This window comes from Bombina bombina, chromosome 1 (genome assembly GCF_027579735.1).
Source record: "Bombina bombina isolate aBomBom1 chromosome 1, aBomBom1.pri, whole genome shotgun sequence".
Taxonomy (NCBI): Eukaryota; Metazoa; Chordata; class Amphibia; order Anura; family Bombinatoridae; genus Bombina; species Bombina bombina.
The window spans coordinates 845,964,927-845,975,249 of NC_069499.1; positions in this window are offsets into that span (position 1 = coordinate 845,964,927).

The window sequence follows — 10,323 nt, forward strand, 5'->3', positions numbered from 1 at the left end:
TTGGTTTGTGCAGCCAGGATCGGGAGAAGTAAAATTAGTACGTATGGTAGCCAAAATATGATCAGAAGGTATAACTGGAGTAGGTACAGACTCCTCCTTGGACAGAGGCGAAAATTGTTGAGAGAGCGCATTAGCCCTAACATTCTTACTACCAGGCAGGTAGGAGACCACATAATTAAACCGAGACAAAAATAGCGCCGTCTGACCTGTCGGGGCGACAAACGTTTTGCTTCAGATACATAAGTTAAAATCTTGTGGTCAGTAAGAATGAGCACTGGCACGCTAGTACCCTCGAGAAGATGCCTCCATTCCTTAAGTGCCAAAATTATGGTCAGTAATTCCCTGTCGCCAATTTCATAATTGCACTCCGCTGGAGACAATTTCTTAGAGAAGAAACCACACGGATGCAAAGAACCGTCAGGTGTAGGACGTTGAGACAAGAGAGCACCTACTCCAGTTTCAGACACATCGACCTCAAGAACGAAAGGCAGGACAGGGTTAGGATGAGCCAGAACTGGAGCGGCAGCAAAGGCAGTCTTAAGACTATCAAAGGCCTTAATGGCAGTAGGTGACCAATGGAGTGGATCATTCTCTTTACGGGTCATGTCTGTGATAGGTTTGACCAAGGAAGAAAAGTTTTTAATAAACTTTCTATAGTAATTGGCGAACCCCAAAAAAACGTTGAATAGACCGAAGACCAACTGGGCGAGGCCACTGCAGAACTGCAGATAACTTGTCAGGATCCATGGAGAACCCTGCAACGGAGATAACATAACCTAAGAAGGTTACTTGAGTCTGATGGAACTCACATTTCTCGAGTTTACAAAACAGGCCGTTCTCTGAAGACCCTGTGTAACATCAGAACGATGAGCCTCAAGTGTGGGTGAGTGTATGAGGATGTCGTCTAAGTACACCACAAAACACTGTTGCAACATATCTCGTAGGACATCATTAATAAATTCCTGGAAAACAGCAGGAGCATTACATAGGCCAAAGGGCATTACAAGAAACTCATAATGCCCGCTCCTGGTGTTAAATGCTGTTTTCCATTCGTGGCCCTCCTTGATCCTAACAAGATTGTACGCTCCTCTCAAATCAAGTTTAGTAAAAACTGTAGCTCCCTTGAGGCGGTCAAAGAGTTCCGTAATGAGCGGAATAGGGTAAGCATTCTTAATGGTAAGACGATTAAGACCCCTATAATCGATGCATGGTCTTAACTCGCCACCCTTTTTCTTCACAAAGAAGAAGCCAGCCCCTGCAGGAGAGCAGGATTTACGGATGATCCCCCGCAATAGAGCATTGGCAACATACTCCTCCATAGCACAATTCTTCGCAACAGACAGAGGGTAAACCTGGCCCCAAGGAGGAATGGCTCCGGGTTGCAGGTCTATGGCACAATCGTAAGACCGGTGAGGAGGCAACGTACCGGCACAAACCTTGTCAAAAACTTCTAGGAACTCTCGGTACTCCTCTGGCAATTGAGATACCGAAGACGTGCACAAGACTTTAACTGGTTTCCAAAGACAAGTGGAAATACATTGTGGAGACCACAACAAAATTTCGGACCTGCGCCAGTCGAGACTGGGATTGTGCTTTTGGAGCAAGGGATAACCCAGAATAACCGGAAAATGCAGAGAGTTTATCACCTGGAACTGGTGGGTTTCAAAATGTAGAGCCCCAACAGCCATGGATAACGGAGCAGTTTTGTGAGTAACAAGTGCGGGCTGAAGGGGCCTGCCATCAATGGCCTCAATAGCAAGTGGAACGGACTGAGGCAAAACAGGAATGGAGTGCTTTGATACAAAAGCACTGTCAATGAAATAGCCCGCAGCACCGGAGTCAACAAGAGCCTGGGTGACTATGGAGCAGTCCACCCAGGAAAGGACAACCGTGACCAAAGGTTTCTCCTTTAGCGGTTCCGGCGACGAGGATAAACTATCCAAGGTCTGCCCCCGACAGGACCTTAGGTGTGAGCGTTTCCCGGCCGTGTAGGACAAGACTTCAAAAGGTGGCCCTGTAACCCACAATAGAGGCAGAGCCCCTCCCTCCTGCTAAAGGCCCTCTCCGCCGCGGAGAGACGCGTGAATCCCAATTGCATCGGCTCAGCAGTACCTGGTGACTCTGGACCAGGAGGCATGGGAGGAGAGGGAGGCATGGGTGGGAACGAACACGTAGGAGACAACGGAACAGGAGGCTTCCGCAAGCGCTCCTTGAAAGAGGGCCTCTCACTTATTCTGAAGTTAATTAGGTTAAAAAAAGACACCAATGCCTCGAAATCTTCTGGTAAATCTCTGGCAGCAACTTTGTCTTTAATCGCATCAGAGAACCCATGAAAGAAGGTGGCAACAAGGGCTTCATTGTTCCAACCTACCTCTGCGGCAAGCATACAGAACTCAATGGCATACTGAGCAACAGATCTTGTACCTTGCTGAATGGACATGAGTCGTTTAGCAGCAGAGGAGGAGCGAGCCGGAACATCAAATACCCTTCAAAAGGAGGCCACAAATTCAGGGTAATTTGAAATCACAGGTTTATTAGTCTCCCACAAGGGATTAGCCCAGGCAAGAGCTGTCTCAGAGAGTAACGAGATGAGTAATCCCACCTTAGCTCTGTCAGAGGGAAACGCCTGAGGTAACATCTCAAAGTAAATGCCCACCTGGTTCAAAAACCCTCTGCACTGAATAGGATCGCCTCCATATCGCTGAGGTAGAGGTGCAGAACCGGACATGCTGCTGGTAGGACTAGGTGCAGAAGCGGAAACAGGAGCAGCCATAACTTGCGGGACACTTTGGTCCAAATGTGCAGTGCGAATCAGCAGGGTTTGCAGGGCTAGTGCAAATTGATCCAAGCAGTGATCCTGTTCATCCATCCTGGAAATAATGGCAGGTAAAGGTGGATTATCAGCACCATCAAGATTCATGGCCCTTGCGTAATGTCAGGGTGCCAGGAATCAGACTGAGACGAGAAGTGCAAAAATAATCACACCTTTATTAATAGCAAAAAATAATAAAAAGTCCACAAGTAAAATAACAAGCCAGGAATCAAAACCAGAGTTGGTAGTCAGACAAGCCGAGTCAGGAGCCAAAGCGAATAGTCAGACGAGCCGAGTCAGGAGCCAAAGCGAATAGTCAGACGAGCCGGAATCAGGAACAAGGAGAACAGCCAGGAACCAGGAGGGACATCAGACAGCCAGGCAATAGACAGGAGCTCTCACAAACAAGTCTGAGACAACGCAAGAGAATGAAGAAAATTTGATAATAGGAGTAAATTAGAAAGTTGTTTAAAATTGCATGCTCTATTTGAATCACAAAATAAAAAATATGGGTTCAGTGTCCCTTTAACAGTACAGTACAGTCCCGAAATACCAGTCAATCCCTCTCTGAATGAGAGAAACAGCAAAACACTAGACGTATGTTTCGGCTTCTTGTGGGCCTTGTCAGTGAGGTGCAGCCATATTTCTCTAGGCACACCAAGCAACAGGCCCACGTCTGGATCCCCACAACACACTTAGGAATCCAGGTGTGGACCCGTTGCTCAGTGTGCCTAGAGGGATATGGCTGCACCTCACTGACGAGGCCCACAGTAGGCCTAAACGTACGTCTGAGGTTTTGCCGTTTCTCTCGTTCAGAGAGGGATTGCCTGGTATTTTGGGGCTGGACTGTACTGTTAAGTCAGGATCAGACTGATATGCTACAGGAAAGTTCTTCTCTGTGAAAGGCACATGTTGAGCAAAAAGAAGCTGCTTCATGGGTGGTAACAAGCCATAGAACAAGCTATTATGCTATTGTTCTTTCCCAGGTTGAGCGCTTCTCTCTTTTTATTTATGCAAATTATGACTCTTAGGGAAGTCTCCCTAAGTGTGATGCGGGAATCCAGACATGGACCCATTGATCAGTGTGCCTAGAGTGATATGGCTGCACCTCAGTGACAAGGCCCACACTAGGCCGAAACATACGTCTGGGGTTTTGCCGTTTCCCTTGTTCAGACAGGGATTGCCTGGTATTTCAGGGCTGGACTGTACTGTTAAGTCAGAATCAGACTGATATGCTTCAGGAAAGTTCTTCTCTGTGAAAGGCACATGTTGAGCAAAAAGAGGCTGCTTCTAGGGTGGTAACTAGCCATAGAACAAGCTATTATGCTATTGTTGATTGCCAGGTTGAGCACTTCTCTCTTATTATTTATGCCTACCTAGGTATCTCTTCAACACAAAATATCATGGGAACGAAGCAAATTTGATAATAGAAGTAAATTGGAAACTTTGTTACAATGGTTTGCTGTGTCTGAATCACAAAATATTTTTTTAGAGTTTCATATCCCTTTAAGATTTGGATAACCCTAGTGGAGCAATTTCATACCTCCGCAGGGTTCAGACCTTTAAGATTTGGTGTTGTTTTGTATTTACCAATTTGTTCATAATATGCAAAGACACAATTCACATTCATATTAAATAATATATTGCACAATCATGGTCATTTAGAAGAAGTCTAGATAGATACAGAAATGATTATTTCCTGTGTCAAAATGTTTGATGAGAGGCAACAGGGTGAACTGTCATATTCTGTCTCATTAAAGGGACAGTCTACACCCTATGATAACTGTTACTCACCTTTCGAAACACATAAAAAAGCCGTTTTAATTGTGTCCATTTAACCGCTGCTCGAAATCATTTGCTGTATTCTTTAAAAACTTTTATTTTTTGTACTGCCTAAAATGGCCGTCAAGCTTCGCCCCTCTTGCATCTAAGTTTTCCTATCTTTATGATTTGCCAATTAACATCGACTCTTGAAGGGACATGGGAAATTAATCTTGATCATTAAATTGTGTACTATATAAAAAAAAGTTCAGCTGACTTTTATCATCAAATTTACCTCACCCTCTTTGTAAATTAGCTAATTTCATCGTTCTCAATTTGTACTTGATACAACTTTGCTAGAAACTCGGGGGAGGGGACAGTTTTGGAATTTTCGAGAGGGACATCTGGAAAAAAAAAAAACAGCCTATGACATAATCTATTAACTAAGGAAAACAGAACTTGTATAGTTTAGTTCTTCTGATTATACAGTGCACAAGGTTCCCATATTTCACATATCACTAACAATTTTAAAATTAAAGGGACATTAAATCCTAACATTTTCTTTTCAAATTATTAGTAGGTAGCGGGCATATGGCTGGAAAACGATATGACAGCAGTTTTGCAAAAATGTTTTTGAGCACAAGATGGTAGCAGCATTCCACATTCTATGACATTGTTAAAAGCATTCTTGTAAACCTTCTGCCATAGTCAGAGACAAACAGGCTCCTGAGCCTACCTACTTGCTTTTTAACAAATGATACCAAGAGAATAAAGTAAATTTAACTTATATATATCAGCGCTGCGGAATCTGTTGGCGCTCTACAAATACCTGATAATAATAATAATATAGCACTTTTCTCCTGATTGGACTCAAACAGCTCTACACATGGTATATTTACATAAGAGGGTTTGAGATTTTAGTCTTGATAGGCATGTGTGAACAAGTTGGTCTTGAGTCTTTGTTTAAACATGTCTAGGGAAGGGGCTTCTTTCACAGTGCTGGGTAAAATGTTCCATAGAGATGGGGTGGCGTGGCTAAAAGCTCAAACACTAAATTTTTGGTGAATTCTTGGCACATTTAATATCAGGGCACATGCGGATAGAAGTGCAAATTGGGAGATAGGGCACCAGTAATTATTTTAGATAGCTTGGTACCTGATTGTGCAAAGCTTTGTAAGATAGCAGGTCTATCTTGAATTGTATGTATCATTTTATTGGCAACCAGTGCCGGGTGTGGATAATGGGTATCGCACGGCAGAATTTTCACTGTCCAGTTAGCAGCCTTGCTGCAGGATTTTGTACCAACTGAAGGCAATTGAGTATTTTTTGGGGGAGACCATAATAAAGTGCATTGCATAAGTACAAATGCAATGTCACTAAAACATGGAGTGCTTGATCCTGGTTATATTCTTTAAAGTGAAGGTAAACTTTGATAAATGAAAGCCCGGTTTTTAAAAATATTATTAAAAAAAGGGGCACTTTCATTCATCAAAGTTTACAAAGCAGCCGTTTTGTTTATAAACTTACCTTTCTTCTTTTCACAGCCGGAGCAGCTTCCCCCGCACAGGGATCCTCTCTTACACGTCAACATTGACTAATCTGGCTTCCTCCAATCACAGCTTTCCCTCCAGGGCAATCATTGCCTGATGCCATGCCGTGATTGGAGGAAGCCGGATTAGTCATTGCTGACGTGTGAAGAGAAGATCTCTGTGCGGGGGAAGCTGCTCCGGCTGTGAAAAGAAGAAAGGTAAGTTTTTAAACAAAACGGCTGCTTTCTAAACTTTGATGAATAAAAATGCCGCTGTTTTTATTAGTATTTTTAAAAAACTGGGCTTTCCCTTCATCAAAGTTTACCTTCACTTAAGTGGAAGAATGAGAAGTGGACTGTGCCTGATATACAATGTTTCAGGAAAAGTTCACTATCAAGCATAACACCAAGATTTCTTACTAGTTCTGAAGTTTGTAGTTTTGATCCTCCACATTCTATCTAAACCAATTAGTTGGTCCATTTTGCATCTTAGATTTCATCATGGAACCTATGCCCATCACAAGTACTTTTGCTTTTTCAGGGTTTAGTTCAAACCAATTGGCATTAGAAACTTTCTTAAAATTGTATACTCTATCTGAATCATGAAAAAATTGCTTTCATGTTCCTTTAAGGTCACAGTAAATTATCTTTAGTACTATTCAGCAAAAAAGTTGATTTCAGCAAATTAGCTGGTTGGAAAGAGGCACACCATGTTGATCTCGGTAACTGATATATATGATTTTGTAATGACAAATTCCAGTTACATAATTGGTTGGGAACCAAGTGAAACTGCCAAATTAAAGGGACATAATACTCATATGCTAAATCACTTGAAACTGATGCAGTATAACTGTAAAAAGCTGACAGGAAAATATCACCTGAGCATCTCTATGTAAAAAAGGAAGATATTTTACCTCACAATTTCCTCAGCTCAGCAGAGTAAGTTCTGTGTAAAAAGTTATACTCAGCTGCTCCCAGCTGCAGGTAAAAAAATTAAAAAAATGAAGAAATGAACAGCAGCCAATCAGCATCAGCAGTGCTGAGGTCATGAACTCTTACTGTGATCTCATGAGATTTGACTTAACTCTCATGAGATTTCATTGTAAGCTTCCTTTACCTGATTGGTGAAATAATATGAGAGTGCACGATGCTAGTCCCTTCAGATGTCCCAGGACAAACACACTAAAATGCTGCTTAGAAATCCTTTACAATGGGAGGTGGCTACTGAGGAACTTTTGAGGTAAAATATCTTTCTTTTTTACATAGAGATGTTCAAGTGATATTTTCTAATCAGCTTTTTACAGCTATGCTGCATCACTTTCAAGTGTTTAAACATTTGGGTATTATGGCCCTTTAATGAAAGAAAAGGGGTTTCTGGTAAGGCCAATATATTGAGGTGTGATGGAGCTATAATTTGTAAATGCCCTAAACAATAAGTTATAGAGAAGCTGCCAGCATTGTGGATTCTAGAAAGTTAAATTAGTACACAGCGAGCAGACCTTACCATTAAAGGAACATGAAACCCAAAATGTTTCTTTCATGATTGAGGCAGACCATGTGATTTTACACTTTTTTAACTTACTTCTATTATCAAATTTGATTAATTCTCTTGATATCCTTTATTGAAAGAGGAGCTATGCACTCCTGAGCCTACCTAGATATGCTTTTCAACTTAGGATACCAAGAGAATGAAGCAAATTTGAAAATAGAAGTAAATAGGGAAATTGTTTAAAATCACATACTAATAATGTTGGGTTTCATATCCCTTTAATGTCACTGAATTTTATCCCCCCCCCCCTTTCCTATGCCCGTAGACCAAAATATATAGCTGCATAGTTTGAATGTGTATTTGTTTTCTTTCAGTTTATTTAACCCCTCCCTGCCGTTAGTACATTCCATGGCGTCCAAACAGCACTATACTTTAACACCGAAGGAAAGCATGTAATGTGCACTGCAGATACATGAAACTGTGTCCTGTTGACCATTACTCTCTACTGTATACTGCCATTATGTGCTACTGTCTTCTGCTTATCATTGCTCACTACTTTACACATCCACTATATGCTGCTGTGTTCTGCTGATTATTTGTCACTACCAAAGCTTTTTTTTGCATGTATAATGGATATAAATAAGCTGCTTAGCTTACTCATCACACAGTTCTAAAGCATTTGAGAGCACTGAAACGCCATCATCACAATTTTAATTCCACACACTAAACATACCCCCCAACTGTCCCGATTTTTGCGGGACAGTCACGATTTTAGGGGTCTGTCCCCCTGTCCCGGGTTGCTAGCCATCTGTCCCAATTTGCCCCAGGCATTAAAAAAAAAATAAAAAAAAATATTTTTAATTCTGTTGGGCCCATACTCAGAAGCAGCTGGCTTTTCTCTCACTGGGTTAGATACCTGTTAGATTCCCTGTGGAAAAGGAATGGTGTGTGGGTTAAGCAGGAGTAAGAAGGCTGTATACACTCTGACCATGGGTAATGGTGACCTCTCTAACCTACCTCTGGTAGTGATGATGTCTAACTCCTGGTGATAATACTAGCATGCCTTCAGTTTAATATAATGAGCAGTGCTAATACCAGGGTAATGAACAGTGGCAGCCGCAGACTGCCAGCTAATGTGCTTGCCAACCCCAGGACCCCATACAATGAATTACAGATACCCATATATGATGTAGTGTGTGTGTCTATCTGTATCCATAACTGTGTGTGTGTATCTGTATGTATAAGTTTATGCTATGTAGTGTGTGTGTGTCTGCATGTATAAATGTAAGCTATGTAGTGTGTGTGTGTGTATCTGCATGTATAAGTGTGTATCTGCATGTATAAGTGTATGCTATGTAGTGTGTGTGTGTCTGCATGTGTAAGTGTATGCTGCATGTATAAGTGTATGCTATGTAATGTGTGTGTGTGTGTGTGTGTATCTGCCTGTATAAGTGTATGCTATGTAGTGTGTGTGTATCTTCATGTGTAAGTGTAAGCTATGTAGTGTGTGTATCTTCATGTGTAAGTGTATGCTATGTAGTGTGTGTGTGTATCTGCATGTATAAGTTTATACTATGTAGTGTGTGTATCTGCATGTATAAGTGTGTATCTGCATGTATAAGTGTATGCTATGTAGTGTGTGTGTATCTGCATGTATAAGTGTGTATCTGCATGTGTAAGTGTATGCTATGTAGTGTGTGTGTATCTGCATGTGTAAGTGTATGCTATGTAGTGTGTGTGTATCTGCATGTGTAAGTGTATGCTATGTAGTGTGTGTGTGTATCTGCATGTGTAAGTGTATGCTATGTAGTGTGTGTGTATCTGCATGTGTAAGTGTATGCTATGTAGTGTGTGTGTATCTGCATGTGTAAGTGTATGCTATGTAGTGTGTGTGTATCTGCATGTATAAGTGTATGCTATGTAGTGTGTGTGCATCTGCATGTATAAGTGTATTCTATGTAGTGTGTGTGTATCTGCATGTGTAAGTGTATTCTATGTAGTGTGTGTGTATCTGCATGTGTAAGTGTATGCTATGTAGCGTGCTACTGTGCATTTTTGCTGACTTTAAAGGCCAGAATTTAGAATATTAATGGGGAATGCAGAGAGCAGTTTTAAAGAATTTATTAATAAATGTGCAATTAAGATAAAAATATTTAGCAATGTCTTTGCAAAGGATAATTAAATACATAGCTCACATAGCCATACCAGTGGTTTGAGCTTGAGTTTGATTTGCTACCTAAGTGTATTAAAATATATGACTTTATTTAGAATTTTATATTACTTTGGTCTTATGATTTTTTTTAGCCCCGCCCACCACATTTCAATTTTTTTGCCGCGGGGGTGTCCCTCTTTTGAATTTTGAAATGTTGGGAGGTATGCGCTAAACATTACAAGAGTTAGACTTTTTAAAATGTAAAGCAGGCTGAGGCTTTTCATGTGCATGCACTAACAATACAACACTTTATACACCTTGCAGAATTGCCTTCACTCATATCAAGTCTCTGAATGTAATGAGATCACTCATTCTCATATAACATGACATCTTGTGTTGCTGATTTGTAAGGTTGGGTGATCACATTAGAAGACAAATGCACGGTGTTTAACTTTATCTTTATACGGTGAAAAACTAATCCTTAGTATAATATAGAGATAGTACTCCAATTAGTGTGTCACAATGTCTAATAATGTGACTTCACAGCTTTAGGGTATTGAATTGTAACTGTTCAAAGTTCA